General features: G+C 54.5%; 1 protein-coding gene across 1 annotated transcript in view; it reads left to right on the top strand.

Moving 5' to 3' along the window:
* Positions 1–22,954, top strand: part of DLGAP3 (DLG associated protein 3) — a 115,619-nt gene that overhangs the window by 55,571 nt on the left and 37,094 nt on the right. The window contains exon 2 of the mRNA XM_019488065.2: positions 18,813–18,905. The gene's annotated coding sequence lies outside the window, so the exon portion shown is untranslated. The remainder of the gene's footprint in view (positions 1–18,812; positions 18,906–22,954) is intronic.

Genomic DNA, 22,954 nt, shown 5'->3' with positions numbered 1-22,954 from the left:
ATGTGCCGCACTTCACCTGAACCCCATGAAAATCTGCACACCTGGCACCAAAACTGTGGACATTTGTGCACTGATGTTTTGCAAAGGCCGAGTCAATGTTGCATCAAATCCGTGCAGGACTTGTGAAATCATTGCATCTCAAATCGTTTAAACTCATGAAAGCTGGCTGTAAAAGCCTGTGATCCAGCTCAGCTTGAGAGGTGCAGCTGAGCTTTGCTTTTTTTGAGTCAGTGGCTAGAAACCGAAGGCAGGGAAAACTCTGCCTCAGCTGAAGAACAATGGCCAAATCTGCAGCTGGTGTAGGAGCCGTGCTGATTTACACCAACTGTGGAGCAAACCCGTTGACTGCAGTGGTGCTCCAAGCCATTAATGCTAGGTTGGGATCAGAGCAAGAGAATAGCAGCCCCCCTTCACCTTGCCGCTGTGCTGTGACAGATGCTGGGTGAATGGTATAGTTCTAAGCCTTGCTGCCTTCTTCCCAGTTGCTCCCAGTCCAGCAGATGATCAGGGGAGGTTTTAATCAGCCTGGTTTGGGGCTGGAGGCTGTGTCCTGCCTGGGTGAGATCAGCCTTCCCCATCCAGCAGCAGTGGCAGAGCCTGTGCCATGCTTGTTCCCTTGCTCAGTGTGGACCATCGTACAAGTAGAAGACCCTGTCCTCCACCCTTGGCCCCTCTTCCACCCCTGTTGTGCCTTTCCAGCCACATTTTTCCTGTGAAAGCCCTTCCCAGGCCTGACTGTGGGAGGCTGATTCCCAAAAGCCCTGGCATTGTGCTACGGGGTAGGAGGCTCTGCCCAGCGCTGCGTGTGATTCTGGAGGTTATGTTGGGTGGTAACTGTAGTTGCAAGCAGAAATGAAGGGTGCTGTCGTCCAGCAAACCATGCCAAGGCCTAGCATGCAGGCTGATCTGCGTTCTAAGCTTGGTCTAGGACCTTGTCTTGAAAAAGGGCATCACTTCTTGCCTCTGCTTTCCCATCTGTAAAATGGGTCTAATAATGCTGCTGCTTCTCTCCAACTTCAGTGAGAGGTTGCAGGGCTAGATTAGCCTTTGTCTTTCTGAGAATGATCCCACTAAGGTCCCAGAAATGTAAGGGGCCTACTAGAAGCAGGTTTATCAGAGTGATTAAGCTAGGCAGGTGCTACAGATTGGGTGAGGGCTTTGACTGCAGTTTAAACCAGGCTTTTGTGTTCAGGTTGATTTTAAGCAGGGTGAAGCTAAACTGATAGAAGATGGGGGTTGACTACATCAGTCCAGGGGCTGACTTGATTTATTCAGAACAACCCCCCACCCTGGTAAATGCTCCTGTCTCAGCTTCAGGGTGGTTTGTCTGGGGTGAGTGTAACCTAAATCAGCCCCAGGCACGCGTGCTCACCTAAGGGGGCTGCTCACACCCAACACAGCAGTTTCTGGAGAGCTTCAGTGAAACCAGCCCTGCTTTCCCATGCCACCAGGCGTTTAAGATAATATCTGCTTCCCCTGATGCGTGGGATAATACAGAGTTTGACTCTGTCGGGTGCCTCAGTGCAGGGGAGGAGAGAGATTTTGGAGCCAAGGAGGATGGGGCAGAGGGCAGGAGGAGAGTACCAGGTGTGCGCGTGGTGTCTGTGTATTGGAGCACTCTCTACGTGGATCCCGCAGGCTCACGCTCCAATCAGTCACTCCTCTTGACCCCCTGAGCTCACTTGTGCTGCTGATAGCTGCCATTTCATCACCTGCCGGTGCAGAATCCTTGAGATCTCTGAAACCCTGTTGTCAATCACTAGCTCGGCAGCAACAGCGCCAGAGCCCGGCTCGTATCCCAGGAGGCGCCTGGGGTTCCCCAGAGACAACCGTGCGCCCGTGACACACGTGGGGCATTGGGAGCCAGCTCGGTGGATTAACTAAGAGTGGGGCAGCATCGCGACAGTCTGCCGGCAGCAAGGGCACAGCTGCAGCCACCGCCCCGTGGGCTGGGATCGTGCACAGACAGTACCAGCCACGGTAACCTCCATGGAGGAACTAGGGGCTGAATTGCCATGGCAGCACTGGTGCTTTGGGGGCGGGGGAGAGGGGGTTTTACTTGGCTGCAACACATCCGGCAGATGCTGCTGCCTTCTGGATGAGAAGTGAAGCCGAGGCCAGGCCGACACGAAGCCCCGAAAGGAGCTTTCTGCCCTTCTGGGGTGACGGGGTCTCTGGCTGACTCTGGCTGGGCTGTGGGGCCAACAGGGTATGTGCACATGGGGATCATGTGGGGGGGCATGGGGAGGGGGTATCTTAGTAAGAGAGGCTCTGCAGAGGGTGCAGAGAGCCAGGCGGCTTGGTGCCATTAATAATCCCATGCTCAGGGGGTGCCTGCGGGATGCTCCCAAACTATGGGGTACCTTCTCTGCCCAGGCCCCAGCCCTTTTACATGTCCTTCTCTCTGTGCTAGGGACCCTTGCCAGGTAAAAACCTATGTCTACCTCCTCAGAAAAGGTTTTATCACGACGAACACTTTCCACTGACCATATAAAGTGACCTAACCCCCGCCTTTTATGGTAAAGCTACAATATTTCCTCTTTACTGGGGTGATTGTGAGTTTGAGGGTAAAGGGGTCCGATGACTACAGCTCTGGGGTATAAAAGGCCAAGTACTGCTTGGCCTTTACTTTCAGCTGCTGGCTGGTGGAGGAGAGCCACGGCTGTGGGAATGCACTGCAAGCTCCTTGGGCCCTGGATGCTTTTGGAAAGTCTCTGTTATGGTTCATGGCTCAACTTCTTGCTTTGCAGTGAGAAAAGAGAGACCTGCCTTTCAAGTGAGTAGGGCAGCAAGCTTCCTTGTGTCTCCAAAATCCTGAGTGCCGGGTTTTTCAGGGAGCATCTGTGGCTTGGATCGAGCACTCCTGGAAATAGCGTTGCTGTCCTCCTGTGGTCCTCTCTATGCTGCTGAGTGATGGGCCTGCCCGTCTGTTGATGTCCCTCTAGCTTTCCCAGCAGCTCTGGAGAACAGAGTCCTTCTTGTCCTCTGTGTGTCGTTCAGGAAAGGCTGTTCAGTCTGATCGTCCCTGGGGCCTGGCAGCCCTCACAGCTAATGCCCCTAGCTCTTCTCAGGGGGACTTTAGGCTCAGTCCCACCTAGGCTCGGACCAGTAAAGCAGTCCAATGCTCCCACGCAGTGACGGGTGATGGTATATTCAGAGCTACAGCTGGCTTCTGGAGATAGCCACAGCGGTGGTATCTGTGGCTCGTGTGCCCATCTATGATGGGTTCGTTAGACCCCCGGGTGTCTGTAGCAAGGGTCCTCTTCTGCTTCTGTGTCTGCACAGCGCTCTGGGGCCTGGGCTGTGACGGGGGCTCCCAAGTGCCACTGGAATAGATGGTAGGAGTGAGGATGGGTCTGAGCAGGCGGTAACACAGCATCTGAGGGCACATCTACCACTTGTTCCTGCCCAGCTTCTCTCCCCTTTCCCTGGCTTCTTGTTTCCTGCAGTCCCCCTCCCCCTTCCTGATTGAATTCGACGGTGCCTGCGTTGGAGCTGGGGCACTTCAAAGCCCATGCTGATCTCTTCATCTGCGCCGAGCCACCTCCCAGTCGCCTGTTAGGCTGGCAGCGATCAGCGCGCGCGTGCCTCCGCCTCTCTGTTTCGCCGCACGACAAAGCATTCTCCCTTCGCTGCTCCCCGGCCCTTTGTCTGCCGGCTCTTTATTTCCGAGCCAACTTCTTTTGCCGACTTGTGAACTTCCAACTCTGTCCTTTTCCTCTCAAAAGGCTGCTGAGGCTTCCCTTTGAAGAACGGTGCTATTCAGAGACTCTCCTTGCTGATGCTGGGATCAGGCAAAAGCCTGGCAGTCTTGTTAAAACTAGAAATGTCTGATTCCTTCAGTGGTCTCAGCCTGGATTCCTCCTCTGGATCAACCCCAGGCCTCCTCTGGGCCAGATCCCACCTCCCTGGTCCGTTCCAGGGGGACTTAAGCTTCCCTGCTTGGCAGAGCGGGAAGGTGGCAGCACCTGGTGTAGGGGAAGTAGATGCAGTTTGCTTTGGAGGGGTAGAAACCGCTCAGAAGGAATAGGTGGGGAGAGGGGTCTCATTTGGGTGCACTAGGTGACTGGAGGGGTCTGTGGCTGCTTTTCTCTCTGTCATGGCCATCCTCCTTCTCATACGATGACCGTGGCACTGTCTGGTGGCCACTCCTGCCCTAAGCAGCAGTCACAGGGGCAGTTAAGAGCAAAAAGCCGACCTGTTTCTGAGCGCGGCTGTCTTTGGCTGTGGGCCCCTGGCCTTCTCCCTCCTTGCTTTGTCTCTAGATGGCTTGGCTTTCCTCCTGCCACATGGCCCGTACCGGGGCCTGACTCCCATTGCGGCGGGGAGGATTCAACACCGTGCCTGGCTCTCCCCATCCACCAGCGGAGAGAACGAGCAGAGCAGGCTGGCGAGGCGCTCGTGCACGCGACTGCCGAGCACGGGGAAGCACGTCACTGCTCTTTTGCAGGGGTCGGGGATTTCTGACTCTGCTCCCCCAGCTCGGAGGACAGTGACTATGCAGGAGAGGCCGCCTCTGGGCTGGCTTCCCCCGTCTCCCGCCTGCCTGGCTTTGCTGCGACTAGGCCACGAGCGGCTGCTCTCCTCCCCTGGTGCGAGGACTCTCCTTGGGGCAGCTCTGCGGCTCGGCTCACCGAGCTGTGTGCGGATGGGAAGGGGACGCGACGTGTCACCGCATCCCTCCCTGCTGCATGCCCTGGCCCCCTCCTTCCTGCTATCACTCAGTGTCTGGCTTCTGGCATCGGGGCTGCCAAGAGACTCCCTCTTCCACAGGACACCGAGCTGGAGGCCCTGTCCATCCGATTACTCATCACTGACAAAGTGTTTCTGGGCTGGATGGCTATGCTGAGCAGTGGGGCACGCAGACCTGATAGGGGCTGCAGGGGCTCAGCGCCACCCCCTGTGCAAGCCTGTCTTGAGCTTAGTGCTTCATGCCCCTGGGGCACATGGATTGGGCTGTGGCATGGCAAGGCCTTCACGTGGCATAGGGGGCAGGTGTGTAACTCTCCCTTGAGGATGATTGCCCAGCTCTTCCTGCTGGTGCGAGGCCAAATCCTGAAGCCTGTTGGGTCCGTCTTCTTCGGGGCCCAGGAATCTCAATCCACACCCACTTCCCCATCTTGTGAGGATGATAGCAGACCCTGCCCCCCTAGTCATCCTGTTGTGATGCCCCATTCAGTGTCTACAGCACTGCCCTCTCCACCCTACAGTGCCCCCGCTAGCCACCTAACCTGAGTTGCATGGGACTTATGATGCAGCACAGCCTTGACTCCATCTCTCCCACCCTGTGCCAGAGAACAGCTCCCCTTTCTCTTTGGTGGTGTCTTGCTGCTTGCCAGCCCCATGTGTCACCCCCTCCCCCATCCCCTTGCGCTCCCCCCCGCTGCTGCGCGCCTCTGAACAGAGTCGGCTGCATGATCAAACCTGTCATGCCGCATCTTTCTCCGAGGGGTGCTGATCTCGGCTCTGCCGCCTCCCGAGTCTGCCTCGCAATTTCAGCTCTCGTTCATTCCCCACCCTGCATTTCTTGTGGTCTCTCCTACCATATTTTTCTCACTGTGTTGACTAGAAAAGCAGGGGACCCCCCCCCTTGCTGTTTCAGCACCTTGCTGCTGTGGATCAAGGTGCAATTTGGGTTCTCCCCTGGCGCTTGGATGGAGCTGGACTGCTCTAGACTTGGCCCCATGTCTCTGAGCACGGAGGAAGCCTGCACAGACTCTTTCTCCTTCCACTTTCCCCAGCTGAATTCCTCAGTCAGAGCCTGGCAGCCCTCAAGCTCCCGTGATCGCTGCTGTGTGACACCTGTCAGCTGCTTGGATGGGCTGCTGTCATTCTCCAGGTGCAGGCTGCTGGCCTTAGGCTTCCAGTGCTATGGCCTGGCATCGGGGCGCATTCACACGCTTCCCAAGAGTTGCTGTCTTTTGTCTCCTGGATTCACGATCTGCAGCAGCAGATGATGCCAGCTTCTGTTACTGCCCCTGGGGGGAGCTTTGAGATCTTCCAGCACTGGGTCCTGTGCGTCTGCAGGGCATCAGAAGGGACTGAGGGAGTTTGGATGCCCTAAGTATACTGTGTGCTCTTGTTGCGGAGGTGGTGGGGCCCTGGGTATCAGTGGGCCTTGGAGTGAGTCTGCGATGCAGTTGGGAGGGTGTTTGCAACAGGAAGGGGCATGTCCTTGCTAGCTTTCCAGGAAGATGCGGCCTTGCAGACTTTGACTTGGCCACTACAAGCCTCCTCTAGACCCCTTGGGGGCTGCAGGTCCATGCTGTCATCTCGGCTGCTGTTGGTATCCCCCAGCTTCATGAAAGCAGGCTTGAGTGCACCAAGTGCTGCAATCAGCCCCTTGATTGCAGTGTAAACCGTCATGAACTGAATTAGTCACTGAAATGGGAATACAACCCAGGCATCCGGCCTTGCATTGCTGGGCTTTAACCAAAAGTCCTCTCCCTTGGAGACTTTTGCCTGTCTCTTCTGCTTGCTTTATCTTTAAGCCTGGAGCGCCAGCTCAAGTGCCTTTCTGGAAGCCGACACTCTGGGCTTTACCTCCTGATAGTCAATGCAATGCTGCAGGGTTTCCCGAGGGGGCCCAGAGCACTGTGTAAGGGCTGTGCTCTGATCTCCTCCACACTCATAGATCATAGCAGGCTGCAGGGGGCCCAGCAGGTCTCTGAGCATCTCATGGGTGTGCTCATAGCAGCTCATAACTTGCAACGGTTTGATCAGGGAGCAGCTCCTTGTAGAGAGGAACTGCCAGAGCCCTGGGACTGCATGTGTTGCTGCCCTGCCTCTGATTTTGCCACTTTGCGCCCATGCTGCTAAAAGGCAGTGCCGTCCAGAGGGCAGCGAGGGATGCAGAGGTGTTCTGCAAGGTGAAGGCACCGGCCTGGCGCTCTCTGAACTTGCAGGGATTCCTGGCAGCTGGGGCACGCGCCACGTCCGTGTTTCCTCTCTCTGCTCGAGGAGTAACTGCTCCGATGGGGACTTGGGGCAACTCCCAGCCCTCTCCTGGAATGTTAATAAGTCCAGGAGCTTGGAAGACAAATGGCTCATTAAGAAGCAGTGCTGCATTGCAGGATTTTTCATCCCACCAACCGCTGCATCAGCACAGGCAGCACCTCTCTCCCAGCCCTGGAGAGGGATCTGTCAGAGAGAGGGAGCCCATGCCAAAACTAATCATGTGCCTAATAAACTATACCTCCTGTCAAACAACCTGTCCTCGGAGTCCCCTCGTGAAGGATGAGCCAGGTGCGCCAAACGTCGTAAAACCGCCCTCCACACACTCCTCATCCTCAGAACCACAGCTTGGCCTCCCCTTCCTAGGCTGCTCACATCTGGGTGTGGGGCTCCAACTCCCTCCCCCTCCCCTGCTTGCTGGCACAAGGATCCAGAGCCAAATTAAGCTGAGTCCAATCCAGCCACCATGCCAGCTTCTTTCGGGTGAAAGCTCTCTGCTTAATCGTGGAAGAGCAGAAAGAGCGATTCTCATGCAACAGAGCTGGAGCGCGGTGCCTGGAATTGCTGGTGTGATGAGGATGTGAATAATTCAGAGCTGCTGTCTTGCAGCAGTAAAAATAGGGCAAGTCTATGGAAGAACAGGGGTTTGGGCTTGTCCTGAACCCATGCATGCTGGGCCCTGGGCTCTCTCTCTCAATCCCTGCACCTGGTGCAGTCACTTATACCAGGACTATTGGGCTCAATAGAGGGGTAACTGGGTGGAGCTCTGTGCAATACATGGGGTTAAACAAGATGGATAGAGGCTCACTCCTGGACTTCCTAACCAAAGCTGCCATTTTCTCTTGCTCTGAGAACAGGCAGGATAATGGAGCATGCGCAGCCTTGGAGGGCAGGCTCCTTGGGCCGAGTGTGGGTCAGGGATGAGTTGTTGGCTCACACAGTAGAGTTGTATGAAGGACGGTTCAGACCTGGCTCCCGCTGTGATCCAGGTGTGGGGGCCCTGCTTGGTCTCTGGAAACCTCCCAGCCTTTCCAAAGTGGCTGCTGGTGCCGGCTGGGTGGGTGACCTGAGCTGAAACATCTCAAAGGGGCCCGACTTCCCCAGCAGGACTGACTCCCGGTCACTAACTGAGAGCTGTGAATGGTGGGTGTATCCGAGAAATGAGACTCTGTGAAGCTGCGTCTGGTTGGAAGCTCAGCTCTAGAGACCGCTGAATTAGTGCCTGCTTCTGCACACGCTGTCCAGCTGTTACAGGGTGTGTGCGTGTGCACATGCATGCACACACGCGGGGAGGAAAAAGTGGGCAGCATCAGGGTAGCATGTAAAACCAGCCACCGCTAGCCATCATCCTCCAAATCAGTGCCTGGTGCTACACCCCCTCTGCTGACTCTCCACAGAGGCTTTGTGCTGTAGCTGTTCTGTGCCACACTCCCTGCATCATGCCACTGGCCCCATTTATTGTAATCCTCAGTGGTGTGTGTTTTTATGCTCACTGTGGCACCTGTTGCTGGTAGCTTCTTCCGACTTCACTCTTAATGACTTTCCAGTTGCAGGTGCATCCGATCTTTGGGGCAAGGTATGCCAAGCTATCCCCTGGGAGAGCTCGGAGCCATCTGGGAAGCGCTGATGCAGCTGGGATGCACTGTGGAGCCGTGCCTTTGTGCAGGGTTTTCCAGGGCTGAGCCAGAGGGGAGGGATGCTGATCACTGAGGGTAACTTTGGTGCTGAGGGCATTCCCAAATGGCTGCCAGTTCCCCATACTACATGGGGGACCAGGCATATTTCAGATCTCCTGTTCGCCACCTGGGCTGGGAGTGGAAATGTCATTTCTTCCCGACAAGGCTGTTCATGGGAAGCAAGTAATCCCATTGAGTTCTGTAGGCTGGGAATGTGCGGAGCATCTAGATGAGCACCAAGGTATCTTGGGAAGGGGCATGTCTAAACCAGGTCCGAATTCAGCGCTGTTGAGAAACCCAATTTGCCCCTTGCGATGAGCTGGGTGGGCTGAATTTTCAGATGGATCTCAAAGGACCCCTGAAATGTTCAGGCTGCTGGAGCAGGACTCCCCTTTGAGGAGGTTTTGTTGTAAAATTGAAACAAAAATGGGGTGGGGGAGACCACAAAAACGGGTTTTAGTTGAACTGAACGTATGGCTTCTTCGGCCATTTCCTTGCTTAAAAGGCCCAGTTTTGAAGGCTGAGCTCAAGGTACCTTCCTCTTTGAGTGGCAAAGAGAGAACACCGTTGTAATGCTGGCTTGCATCCATAGAGGAGGAACGGGCCGAGGGAGCTGGAGTCGCCCCTACAGCCCTGGTATAGGGACCCGAACAAATTCAGAGGAGGGTCTTCAAGGCAATGGATTTCAACATCCAAAGCAGCAGTTGCTCTTGCAGTGTCCTGGTTTTCTGTCAGTGTGGGGGCTTGCACTGGAGTGATGTGAAGGTGCAGGGTGCCCTCACCCTCACTTCACCACCAGCCCCCTCCCCTTCAAGGTGTCTTGTATGCAAACTTAGTTCCACCTACCCTGCATTTTCTGGGGATTCAACCTGAGTTTTTTACTAAAAAGTTTCATGGCAAGTGCCTCTCTGCATGCCCCCTACCACATTGCTGTCCAGGACCCAGACCCCTTGCCTGGAAAGGCCCCAGGCTGGACTGAAACAGGGGCAGCTGATGGTGAGTTCTGCTTCTGATAATGCAGCATCACAGCCCTCCCTGGAGGAGAGCCCACAATCCAGTGTCTCTCCAGGTCTCCAAGCGTGCAGACCCACGAGTACACCAGGGAGGGTCCCTGCAGCTGTGGCACCCGCAAGAAAGCATTTGGGAGGTAAGAGCCCTACTGGGGGTTGATGCATCTATCATGCTCTTTGGCATGAGTTAAGGACAGGACTTGAACCCAGAGTGTAACCCCACCACCGGGGCTGAAAGAGGGGATCCAGGACAGGATAAAACAGGAACAGAGCTGTTCACCGCTGCGTGCCAGTTGCTGACAGGTGACATTGGCTTAATACCTCTTCAGGGCACATTTGCCTGGTGGAGCCGCAGTGCTGGGCTGTGATAACTGTGTTGTTTTAAAGTCACCTCTGGGGAAGAGGGGAGGCTGGGGAAGGAGGAGTGATAAATAGCTGGGCTGGGGTGTTAGTGGAAACAGTCCTGCTGCAGCTAATTAGCTGCGGTATCTTCCATCAAGGCACCTTTAGGGTGATCCTCAGCGGAGCACTGCGAATTTCAATCAGCTCAGCCTCTCCGGGAGGGGTCCAGGCCCTGGCAAGAGCCTTGGTTTCTGAGGAGGGAGGGGAGGGGAGGGGAGGGCTTGGCAGGGCTGGGGGTGGGGAGGGGCAGACCATCTTCCTGCTGATCCAGCAGAAGAGGGACCTGCAGCCAGGTAATTAGAGGAGAGAGTTCTCTTAATTAGTGCTGGAGAGTCTCTCTTCTGCTGTGTTGCTAGCCCCCCCACCCCTCATGCTGGGGAAGCAGGGAGCTCATATCCCTGGCTGTTTAGGAGTCGGGTCTCGGGCACTTGCAAGAGCTGCTTGCCATGGTAGGGAAGCTGGGGGGTGGGGGCTGGTGTGGGAAGTGGGGCATTCATAGGTGGGCATGACCCCGAGGCCACGAAGCCTATCTGCAAGGGTGTTGGGGAGGGTGAAGGACATGGGCTGAGCCTCACAGGTAGACAAAAAGTAGCACTGGCCTTTGCCCTCAGCCCAGTTTCATGGTCCAAGGTGCTGAGCTTGATGCAGCTTGTGCCAAGTGCTCTGCTAGGTTGGGTGCACCCCAAAGCATTCCCCTCTATGCGGCATATTCCCCTCTATGCAGCATTGGTCAGGCCGCAGATGGAGTACTGCGTTCAGTTTTGGGCGCCGCGCTTCAAGAGGGATATGGGTAAACTTGAGAGGTTTCAGAGGAGGGCTACTCATGGTTGAGGGCAGGTAAGACCTTGTGAAGACAGACTGAAGGACCTGAATCTCTTCAGCCTCCATAAGAGAAGGCTGAGAGGCGATCTTGTGGCTGCCTACAAACGCATCGGGGGGGGGGGGGGGGCAGGGAATAGGGGACACTCTGTTTACCAGGGTGCCCCTTGGGGTTACCAGAAATAATGGCCACAGACTGAAGGAGAATAGATTTAGATTGGACATAAGAAATTCTTTACGGTAAGGGTTGCCAAAATCTGGACTGGACTTCCAAGGGAGATGGTGCTTTCCCCTACCCTGGAGGTGTTCAAGAAGAGATTAGACAGGCATCTGGCTGGGGTTACTTTATCCCAGCGCTCTTTCCTGCCTGGAGCAGGGGGTCGGACCCGGTGACCTACCAGGTCCCTTCTGACCCTAGAAATCTATGAAAGCAATTGGACATGCAGGGTCTCCTCTAGGAGCTGAATCCTGTTCCTGCCTCTCTGTTACTGGGCAGGCCATTTCATCTTTCTTGCCCTCCTCATGCTTGCTTCTCCACACTGCGAGCTCCTCAGGGCAGCAGCTGTCTCTCTTACCATGTGTATGTACAGCACCTGGCACGGTGGGAGAACAAATGTCTCTTTCCCACCCCCTGCAGGCTTGGCCTTCTGCAGTCCTCTGCCGCTGCCGTGATTGCAGACTGTCCAGCTTTCAGGCTCTCTGTCTCACTCGCTGCCCCTAGCCTCTCCCGTGTCGTTCTGCACACATTACCCGTTCAGCCTGCATTTGCAATTCTTCACCTGATATTTGTCCTTCATGACTCTTTCATGTCTCGCCTCATCCCTTATTTATAGCTGCCGCTGGTGGGTGCCTGCCCCATGAAGTCTCCCCTGTGCCAGGCCTGTCTGCAGCCTTCTAGTTCTTGTTTGGTGAACGGTAATTGGGTTTGATTTCCAGATCCTACTTGCTGCATTTGCTGCAATCGTTTTGTCCCGCTCATTCACTGCCCCAGTTTCTCTTATCTTCAGGCTCTTGTCTGCTTCAGGTCAGCATTAAACAGCAAAGAGATGCCTAAGGTGGGCATCCCTGGGCAAATCCATAGGAGATCAGGCACTGACTTCAACGGCAAGTCCCAGAGCTGGTCACATGTGGATCTGTATAGGGTAGGGTCTTGCCTTGGGTGGGGGTTGACAGCCGATGCCCCAGAGAACGAGGGTAATGCCCCTGCCCCAATCTTCCACATGAGGTGCCATGCGAAGGCCTGGCTCTTAATTGGCCTAAGCCTGCAGTGTGAGGCTTCAGCATCTCAATCCCCTTTGGATTTCTGCAGATCTTTTGCTCTTTCTTTCACCTCTCCACCCCACCCTCTTTCTTGTGTCCTTGAAATGGGGATGCCAGAGGCAGGGAGGAGTTTGTATCAGACTGAAGAGCTGGGGGGGGGGGGGGGGGGGGGGGGGGGGCCTGTTTCCGACTCTGCCACTGATGTGTGGAATAACCGCAGTCAAGTCACTTTGCTTCCCCATGCCTCATTTTCCCTGATTATTAAAAAGGTGGGTCACTCCTGGCCTGCCTTTTGGGTATGCTGTGTGGCTTAATGCGCTGCTGTATGGAAGTAATGGCAATGGGCTTTGAGTGCAGAGAGGCTGTGCAGGGTTTAAGCAGTGCACGGGAGGGTAATTGGAATCAATGTGCTGTGAGCCACGCGAGGTCTAGTCAGCGGGGCTGTGCCAGTCGTGTCCTGAGACGGCTTCATGGCAGCTGTAAAGCAGTGGGGTATCAGCTCACCTCCTCTTCAGCGAGGTTTTTGCAGTAAGCGACGTTTCTGTCTCTCAGCCCCCGGCTCTGGCTTGGCTCTGGGCCGCTGTGTGACATCCTGTGCAATCCAGTAATAGCAGCAGCAGCGCAACATCTGTCAGGGAGAAGGGGCGGAAGAACGGCAAACAAGATGGAGCTGCTATGTAGGTCAGCATAGCAAGCCATGAGATAACAGGGTGGGTGTTTAAAACCACGCCGGAGCGCAGCTAAGCATGTTTGCAGGCGTCTGTATCCTGCGATGGAGGTCAGGGCTGGATCTTTGCTGCCCGCCATGCCAGTGCCAGGGACAACGGCTTGCATTCCCCGGCGTCTGTCATGGCATGGCCCTGCTTCAGGTGACATGCAGCAACTTAAAGCCCTGAGCCCAGCACTGGGGGCTGGGCAATCCTGGAAGCTGCTTTGGGCTCTCCTGGTGATTCACTACAAGACTGGTCCTTTCCCATGCCTCAGTTTCCCACTTTCCCGAGTAGGGGTCAAGCTACTGCCTGGCATTGGCAGCTTGGACAGAGGACGGGGGTAGCTCGCACTGACCCATACAGGCAGCTGAAAGCCCAGCAAGGACTGGTGCAGGGTGAGAATGATCCTCTCTCCTGCTCTGCCCACTGAAGGTGCAGCCATGGGAGCCACCAGCTGGCTCTTCAGCCTCTGGCCTTCTGCAAACATACCCCAGGCAGGTCAGCCGTGCACAGGGCAGTCCTGGGGCCAGTTCAGCAAGCACCTGTCCTCCAGCTGCTGCCTTTGGGCCTGAGCTGAGGATCTGGGCTCTTTCCCTTTGCCTGGAGCTCTCTGCAGGCACTTGGCAGGGGACTTGCAAGCACAGGCCTGGCCTGTTGTGCACTGAACTCCCCTTACACTCCCCTCCATGGCACTGTATGGCACGAGGATCCGGTGGTTCGAAGAAGGGGTGGTCATTGGGGCTACTAGTTCTGCTGCTGCCCTGCTGGGCCACGAGGGCAAGTCACTGCCTTGCCCAGTGCCTCAGTTTCCCACTCTGTAAAACTGAAGTGATGCTTCTCATGCAGCCTGCTGGAGTGGGGAGATGTGGGTGAGGGTGGCGGTGGTAATGCCTTGGCCAGGAAGGTGGTGGGACAACCAGATCTTGCTCTCTATAAATGGTAGGAAGCCCACAAAGTCCCCCTGGATAAGGGGGAAGAGGTCTGGTCAGTGAAGAAGTCAGAAGTCTCTCCCACAACTAGTTCCAAGCATGCTGGCTGTCTTTTTTCTTAAGGACGTCATGGCAAACCTTTGTTACCATGGAAGTGGCCGGGCGAGAGCCCTGTGGCTTGGCCAGCCCTTCCGGCAGATGAGGTTAATGCAGACGAGTGCGGAGGCTGGTGTGTATCCTGCATGGCCACTTGTTCTCCCAGGGTTTTCTTGGGAAAGCTTCCCCCCAACCTTTAACGGGCTCCATTCATCTGAGGATAAACAAGGCCAAGGAGCGTTTCCTTGCAGTGCAGTAAGCATACCACTAATCTTCTCCAATGAGCTAGAAAATGTTCAGCTGTTAGACGAGAGGCAGCGGATTGCCAAGTCTCCAGCCAGCCCCTATACTGCATCGTGGGCCCGCTGAAGGGCCATCGCGTGGTGCCACGGGCAGCGCTCTGCAAGCAGGGGGGGCCGGGAAGATGAGGCATTTGTCATCCTTCAGGCTCCTTCAGACCAGCTGAGGCCTAGGGAGGGTAAGAGCGAAGAGAGGTGAAGTGAGCCAGCCAGGGTCGTTCTAGTTGGGAGTGGGCTGCTAGGAGAATCTCCTTGTGAGCAGGGTTGGAGCCTGGTAGAGCTACATGGGGAGTTTGTGCAAGTGCACGTAGGTGTTTGTGCAGCGTGGGTGTCTGGCGAATACCTCCCCATGTGTACAGGACTGCTTTGCAGGCTTGAGTTCATGGGAGAGCAAAGGTTAGAGACTCATATTGTGGTTGTGCAGTGCTCTCCAACGCATCATACCCAGCTAGGGTCCTCCCGCACCACCAGCCTCCTTTGATAAGGAGGGAGGGAGGATGAACCCATGGACAGCCACCTGGAACCTAGATTTGGACCCCTGCTGTGCCACAGACTTTCATTGTGACCCTGGGATAGTCCCTTAGTATTGCAACGCTTTGCATTATCTGTAACAGAGCTGTTTGAGTTCTGAGTGGCTGGGGCACATGCCGTGCTGGCTGCATGCCATGCCATGTGGGCCCCCGCTGCTGTGCCACACCGCATGGGGTCTGTGCCCCCATTGCACCATGCAACACGGTGCTCCCTGAGCTCCCTGGCCCTGTGTCCCTTCAGCCTACCAGGCCATACCACCTGCCCTGCCCCCAGGGGTGGGGGCAGGCAGTGGAAGCTGGAGGAGTGAGGAAGAGCCTGGGGTGCTGGTTAACCCCTCAGGGGTGCTTGTGGCTGATAGACCACCAGTTGGACAGCTCTGATCTATACCATGGCAGCTACTAGCACTGCTGTATCGTAGCGGGAGGTGCGAGTGCTTTAGACTGTGAGATGCTTGGCTGCTATAACACTGTAATGCATGTAAGGTGTTTGCTCTGTCTCTAGAAAGTGCCCACACATCTTGGTTTGCCGGGCATGCCTTGGCAGCAGTGACCTGCGCTCTCCATTTTGTAAACTCAGCCTCTCTTCCTGCCCCAAGATTTTGCCTCTAGGGCAGTCCTTCCACCTCCATGCCAGCATCCTTGGAGGTCTCTGCAGTCAGGCAGAAGCAAGTCACGTGCAACAGAAGGAAAGATGCAGACTGGTCAATGTGCAGGAATTTCAAAATGTCTCCTGGGGGTGGTGATCAGCAGGGATCCTGGTTTAAAAAAAAATTAACTCCAAATCCACATTTTTCCATGATTAAAATGAGACATCACTACATATCTCTCTCTATATTAGTGGTGTTTCATTTATATCATGGAAAAATGTGGATTTGGGGTTACTTTTTAACAGAAAATTGGTGATTTTTTTAAATCAGAGAAAACCAGGATTCCTGGCGATCAGGTAGGGTGAAACAGCATGGTACTGGCTTGGCTGCAAAGCGGGCTGAGTGACTGGTGGTCTATGTATTAGTGTTTTATAGGCATCTCTCCCTCCAGGCTTTCTAACCTGGCATGAGGAGCCCGTTGTTCCATGTCTGTGTGTGAGGAGTCCTTGGGCACGGCCTCTCTTCCAAATTGAGGAGGAAAGGAAAGACGAGAGGGGCCACGAGGTGAACTGAGAGGTTGTGGCCATCAGTGGCTGGGCGTGGAGCCCAGGGTCCTGCCTCTGTTCTCTGCCAGGACAGGTGGCATGTAATGCAAACCTATCAAGGGGCAATGCATAAAGGCAGTGTCTTTTGGACCTGGAAGATGGACAGGGTTTTTATTTTCCCTCTGGTGTGGATTGGGGTGGCAACACGGACCTCCAGGAAGCTTCCCCCATCCATCCTCTTTGGGCATTCCCTGGAAGGGCCTGTTCCAAAGCCCACTGAAACCCCGGGCTTCCCAACATTGCCTCCGGTGGGCCACACACGAGCCCTCCATCGTACCACCTTCTCCCGCCCGTCCCCACACTTGCACAATGGTGCATTCTTCACACGTGCTCCGGGTGAAGTAATTACTTAGAGGAATGACAAAGTTCTGACTAATTACACTATCTCTTCCCTGCCTGAAACAACTAATGAAATATTTGGGACCTGCTTTTAGCTAATTCAACTTTAGAAAAAAAATAATTACTTGATACAAAATTACGTACTAAATTAGGTGGATCCTTATGAAGCCCGTTTCTTGTGGGATTGAGTAAATTTTACTAATGCAGCCTAATAAAATAAGAGTGTAATTAGTATTAAAATAAAATGTTTGCTTTCTATAACTCTTCTTCTGCAACCCGCTTAAAAAAAAGGGAAATAGAAGGAAAGTGCAGTAAAAAGGACCTGGCAGGATTCCATATTTTCTTCCAACGAGTGTAGATCAAATTCACTCAGTTTGTAAGTGGAAAGGCCATTTTTCTGACCGCTGTGGCCGTGGTTGTAAGGCAGTGTTGGAAATTCAATCTGTGTGTGCATTCTGCTCTCGTCAGGAGCAATAAGGATCCCATGGCGGGAACTCCTCTGGCAATCTGGCTGCTAATTTGCAAAGCAGAATGGATTCCAGCTTGCTCTACCATAGCTGGGTAGCTCTTTAGGGCAAATGTCTGTCATAAGCCTTACTTGCCTTTCTACAGTAGACAGAGACGACTGGGAAGATGGGCAAGGAGCAGGATGGATTTGGAACAGGGAGTTTATGGACTGATCTTAAGTGAAGCAAAGGCAACAGAGAGGCTTCTACTGAGCCTTGACTCAAAACCTAGATACAGCATTGATTCAGATGGGGCTTTTTTTCACCCCCATCTCGCCTGCAGAGCACTTGGGCGCACGCTTGGCTTTAACAACGGGCGTCGTTTCATTGCCCTCGATTGGCTGCTTGCAGGCTTGAGGCATGTGGTGGATGAAGGTCAGCATGTTCAGCACCTGGCAGAATACGGTTTATTGAGCCAAGTCCGTATAAAACCCAGCAGTGACATTAATGGGGTTTTTGAGTCGCTCTGACTGTAACAGCATCGCTTCTCCCACTGGCGTGATGCTATGGCTGCAGCCTTCTGCTAACAGCAGCGTCTTTTTCATTTGAAAGAGCAGAACTGCTGTAATTATCCTGAAGTCAGCAGTAACTCCCCGGCTGGAGGGAGCCTGCTGGGCTGCTTCTGTAGGATCCTCTCGGACATGTATTCAATAGAAGCTAAACACCACCTACCCCTACAAGTAGTGTGAGCTGTATTTAAAATGACCAAAGAAGCATTCAATACACCAATGCAAGCATACCCAGTTTCCCCAGACTGTGCTCTGAGCTGCGTCGCTTTGCTGATTTATACCAGCTGAGAAAGTCCCCCCACCCTCGATATTTAAAAAAAAAAGTCATTTCCTATCCAAGAGCTACAGAATGACTGCTTTCATGGAAGGAACAATGGGCAGAAATGTTTCCTTTCCAATAAATGTAAACTTGCTTATATATCAGGGAAGGGCTGGCTGGGAGGGAAAGCCGTAGCTCCAAATAGCACTGTCTCCAAAATCTTCACAGGTCAAACAAAACCCATGGGTCGGGCTCTCACAGTAGAATCTGGTGTAGCACCATGGAAATTGGTAGAGCTGTGCTAATTTATGCTGGTTTAAGCAATGGCTCCCATGTTCTTTGCACTAACACGGGTGCTTAATCCTCAGCTCATGGGCTATATCTGGCCCCCAGAGTCCTGTTTCCCCATAGGTCTGTGGATAGCCCTGCAGGCCATGGCCCAGTGCAGTAGATCAGGCATGCAGGGCCTGATCCAGGCACATTGGGCTGCATGGAGGTGGTGCAGGGCCTGATCCTAGAGCCTGGGAGTCAGCCAGAGGTGATGTGGGACCTACCTGTGCACCCACAGGCCTGATCCTGCCCTGCAGAGTCCCATCTATCCCACAGACTGGCCCCTCACCACACATCTGGCCCACAGAGCTGAAAGGTTGAGCCAACACTGCACCTTTTGACTGGTCCCTGGGCCCCAAAGCGGGTCTGGTTTAACCAAGTGTTGGCTGGCATTTGGGGCCCATGTCTCCCACCACAGCAGGTCTGCAAGAGCCCTGAAAGCCCAGGTGAAAAATGGTATGTCTCCATGAAAGGTAACAATGGTGTTTCATGAGCCTCTATTGAATGTTGAAAGACCCCAGGAGGCATCAGAGGGGCTGTCTTGCTGGGTGACATTTCAGTAATGGGCTCATTATGGCTCTGATTCAGAAAGTTGGGACAGCGGATCCCTTTGTGAGCTCCCCCCTCAAAGCTTCAGCATCACCTTTCGACCTCTGAAGGCTCAGGTCCCCCAGCAAATGCAATGGGGAGCGCTGTTGTCTTATCCCTGGGCAGTTGTTCCTGTCCTCCCTGGAAGGATGCCTGCCTGGGCTCCATACAAAGCCAGCAGCTCTGTATCACTTCCCAGTGCTGTAAGGCTTCTGGTGAGAAGCCCCATCCCCTGGTGTGAGTGTGCATGTGCACCTGTCTTTTGCTGCATAGGATAAATCTTTCTAGAGAAACTTTGGAAGGCTTGGGGTTGCTCTGGAGTTGATGAAAATCACTTTCCCAACAAAGCACATCACCTGCTGCCATCTTCTGCTTTTCACACTCTCTGCCATTCTTCCTTCCAGACCCATGGTGCTGTGTTGCCTGAGGGAGGACTCTCCCTAGAAGAGAACAGTCCCCTGGGACCATGAGACTTGGATCGCAGTAGGAGCTGGGCGGTGAGTGAGATGGACATGTGTTTGTTCTTTGCAATGCTTCCCTTAGGCTCCACTCAGGAGGCCAGTTCCACAGGCAAGGTCTGGAGCAGACTGGGTCACTGAGTGCCTTGGAAATCGTCCAACTGGGTGACAACACAGAAGTACATCTCACCATATCTTTGTAGAGTGCTGGGTGATATAGTGTCAAAAATGCTCCTGGATAGAGAGGCCAAGCCTGGGAGAGATTAGACAGCCTGGAGGATGCTTGCGTGTGAATGGAGACTGCCAGGAAGGAGGCTTTACCGAGGGGTGGGCAGAGGTGAACGTAAGTGTAACCAGTTTTGGGAAGGATGTGCTCGACATTCCTCTTGTTCTCTGCATGCAGGAGCATGTAGGCACTTTGCTGTCATTCGCTTCTCGGAGTCCTGTCCATCCTGCTGCCAAAATGTGGCTGCCTCTGAGTTGAAGCTTAGCAGCCCTTTAACTGTGCATTTCTGCTGCCTTCCCTTGCTTCCTTGTTACAGTGAAGCAGACTGTAGTGGGTTTGACATGGAACAAGGAGGAGTGTGCAGCCTAGTCCCGGGGAACGGTAGGGGGGCACCAATTAGGCAGAGGATGCTGAGGAGCGGAGCTGTTCATAGACCTACCAACAAAGCATTTGCTGCTGGAACTGATGTCTTTGCAAATACAGGAGATCTGTTTTGACTCCACCTCCATGGGGAGGATGTCTTGGGTCCAGGGTGGAACTGCTGCTCATGGTAATGGGTCTCCCATTAAAACAACAGCCAGGCACCCTCCTTTTGGTTTAGTTTTGTTTTAGTCCCTGGCCTAAATGGGGCAGGGCATGCTCTTGGATCTGGGTTTTGCCCATCCTAGATGAACACCCCGACCGCAGAGATCTTGGCTTCTGTCTTTGTCGTGATAGTGCTGGCTTTGTACTGCTGGGAGGCTGGGAAGTGGTGACAGCTCAACGAAGGAATTCTTGGGCTCTGGCCAGCCCTCGAACTGGAGCATCTCCAGGACGCCAGGTCAATGCTGCTGCTCTTGCCGACGCTGCTTGGACTTGCTGGTGGACTCAGAACATTTGTTGTCAACTGGATTTTAATGCTCCTCTCAGGCCTCTGGGAGAGGGTTTTTTTGCAGCACTGGTTATGTTCAGAGGGCAAGGAGTTGCTCAGAGGCTCAGAGGTGTTGTCTAGTCCCAAGAGAGACTCAGGTTTACTCCTTTACTTTAAGGTGAGGCTGTAGGTTCCCTGCAGTCTGGGGTGTGATGTGCTTTGTGACCAATGGAGGAAAAGGTGGTGGTACTACCCTTGTCTTGTCTGCCATGATCTCAGCCCTTATTGTTAAGGGAGCCCTGTCTGGTGGGGAGAGCATTGGCCAGACTGGGCATGTGGTAGAGAGTAAGCATGAGCTGTGGCTTGGGGTTGTGGAGGCTTCAGACAGAGGGGCCCTGGGTGGCCCATAAAGATGCCTTGGTTGGGTGCCCTCCTGCCATTTCTCTGCCCCTTAGGGAAAAGGAGCTGGCAATGTCACTCCTTGCACCCACACAGCTTGCCCTCCCTTGCTCTTCCTATGGCCACGGCCCGTCTCTAGGTGCCCCTGCCCTGCACAGCCCAGCCTGCCTTCCCTCTGTCCTGCATCTCTTTCAGCTTTCTCCTTCTTCCCCTGCAATTATCCTAATGAGCACTAGACTCTGTGATTGGGCAACCCATTGTCCCTGTCTCTGCCATTACCTAAGCCCATTGCTTGCTTGTCTTTCAGGCTGGGACCCTTTGGCCCTGACTGAGATGGGCAAGTCCTTCCCCCACCCCTCCCAATGGAGTCTGACGTGGTGGTTCTCACCTCAAGGGGTCCTGCTGATGGGCTACTGCTGTGCTACTTACTCCAAGGCTGGAGCAAGATAGGAGGAGACATGGGACACGGGGCAAAGAGGGGGATGGAGCTGCACAGGCCAGGAGAGAAGCAGAGAGTGTTTCCGGAGATGGTGGGAGGAGGAGGAGGAGGATATTGTGCAGAGACTGGTTGGGGACCCCTCAGCAGGTAGGGAGCAGAGACTCCCCCACCCTTGTCTCCTTCACTTTTCACTGCATGACGGATGGGGAAACTGAGGCACAAATCAGGAAGGTGACTTGTCCAGGAGCGCTGCCCGAGCTGGGGGCAGAGTTGGATACAGAGTCTGGACTCTCTCTCTGCCTTATTTCCCTTCCAGGGAAGGAAGCCTGGAGTCACAAAGGACATCAAGGGGCATTGGGGGGCTGGGCATGTCAGGGTGCCCTGGAGCCCACGTGGAAACCTTCCCCAGATAACAAGACCCTTCAATCATGTTCTTTGTGTCTCTGGGCTGGGGCTGTCTGAGGACAAGGCACCAGCTTCTTGGGTGTGGGGATGACTTATGGTCAGCTTGGGCTCACCTCTGAGTTTCTAGGTCACCCAGACAATGGTAGAGCTGGAAATAGAGCCCAGGAGTCTTGGCAGCACTCTCCTGAAAGACGTGTACTGTGGTTGCAGATGGAGATTCAGCTACAGCAAGCCTGTAGGTTTGGTATCTGATCTGATCTGAAGCTGGTCGTCTGAGGGCCTGCAAGTCCCGGCTTCTTTGCACCCAACTGAGACCACTTCCTTGTGCCCTGGCAGGCACCAGCTGGCATCAAACATAGAGTGGCCAAGAACTGAGTGGGCTGGAAGACCAGGCAAGTTGGGGCCAAGTCCCCCGCAAAGGCATTTGGGGAAAGCCGTGTCTCTTGACACTGCTGACATCCCCGTCTGATGCCCTCCAACTGCCCGAGAGCAAGTTAGAGCTGGTGTTAAGAAGCGCGGTGATAAATCAGCCAGTGCTGCCGTTCTGCCCTGCCTCATGCACATGCTTTATTGCCCTCTTCCTGTGCACAGTCATTTCCCTCTGTGCTTGAGTGGTTGCTGTGCAGGTGTCGGCTGCCACCGACGCAGCCACGGTCCAGGGATTGAGGGCCAGGAGAGGGGAGCGGAGGCAGCTTCTTGGAGCTGTGCCTTGCAGAGGCTGCCCTGGTCCCTGGTGCAAGGCAGAGCAGCTTCACCAAAGGCCCAAGTGCTCCCTGCTTGCCCTCAATGCCACCACTGGCCACCCCTTGACTGAATGGGTATATGGCTCTACTTGCCTGCCTTCTGCTTGTGTGCCCAGGGAGGTGCCTTGTTGCAGGCAGGGCTGGAATCTGGTTGCATTTGGCAGAGTGCTCCCATGGGCGCTCCGGGAACAGGGCATTCTCCTCTCCAAGCTGGACCTGGGTCGAGCGAAGCAGGACACTGCACCCTCTCCCACCAGCCAGATGCTGCAATGATTTGTCTACCCAAATGGAAGGACTGGGGTCTAGTCAGAGCAGAAGACTGTGAGCCAGGACTCCTGGGTTCTTCCCCCAGCTCAGCCGCTGACTCAGTGTGTTCTTGGGTGAATCCCATTCTCTCCCTCACCCTCTTCTCTTTCTCACATCTGTGGAAACAAAGAGAATGAGACTCACAGATCCGTAGATGTTAGGGGCTGGAAGGGACCTCTGTGATGCGGTGGCCTGGGTGTGCTCTGCAGAACCCCAGGGTTCTGCAGAGCAGAACTGCCTCCTCTTGCTTCAAGGGTGGCCAGAGATCAGGGAGAAATCTGGCTGAGTTTCTTTCCCTGGGAGTCCCCTTAGCATCCCCTAGGCCATTCTAACTCCCTGCAGCCTGGAGAAATAGGATGTGTTGCATAGCCTGGTCTTCTGGAGCCTCTCCTTTCTCTCACTGACTTTTCTTCCCATGTGATAACCTTTAACAGTAGGCAACATGGCTCCAACCTGGGGACTGTCAATACTGTGGCAGGTGCCTCTACCAGTTGAGTTAAAGGAACAGCTTCCTTAGCAGGTGGCAGTAGGAGTCTGTGCCCAGCCAGTGGAGCAGCAGCTGCTGGGGAGATGTGACGTGTACATGGCAGCATGTCACACATGCTCGGAGTTGCACACCAATGCTCCTCTGTGCTTCTTCCTGGAGGGGGAGCTGGTACTGGTGCAGCACTGGCCAGACCAGGTCCCTTCTGCCTGCAGAGCTGCAGCACATAGGCACTG

Source organism: Alligator mississippiensis, chromosome 6, assembly GCF_030867095.1.
Source record: "Alligator mississippiensis isolate rAllMis1 chromosome 6, rAllMis1, whole genome shotgun sequence".
In the NCBI taxonomy this organism is placed as follows: Eukaryota; Metazoa; Chordata; order Crocodylia; family Alligatoridae; genus Alligator; species Alligator mississippiensis.
This window is presented reverse-complemented; position numbering and strand designations above follow the sequence as displayed.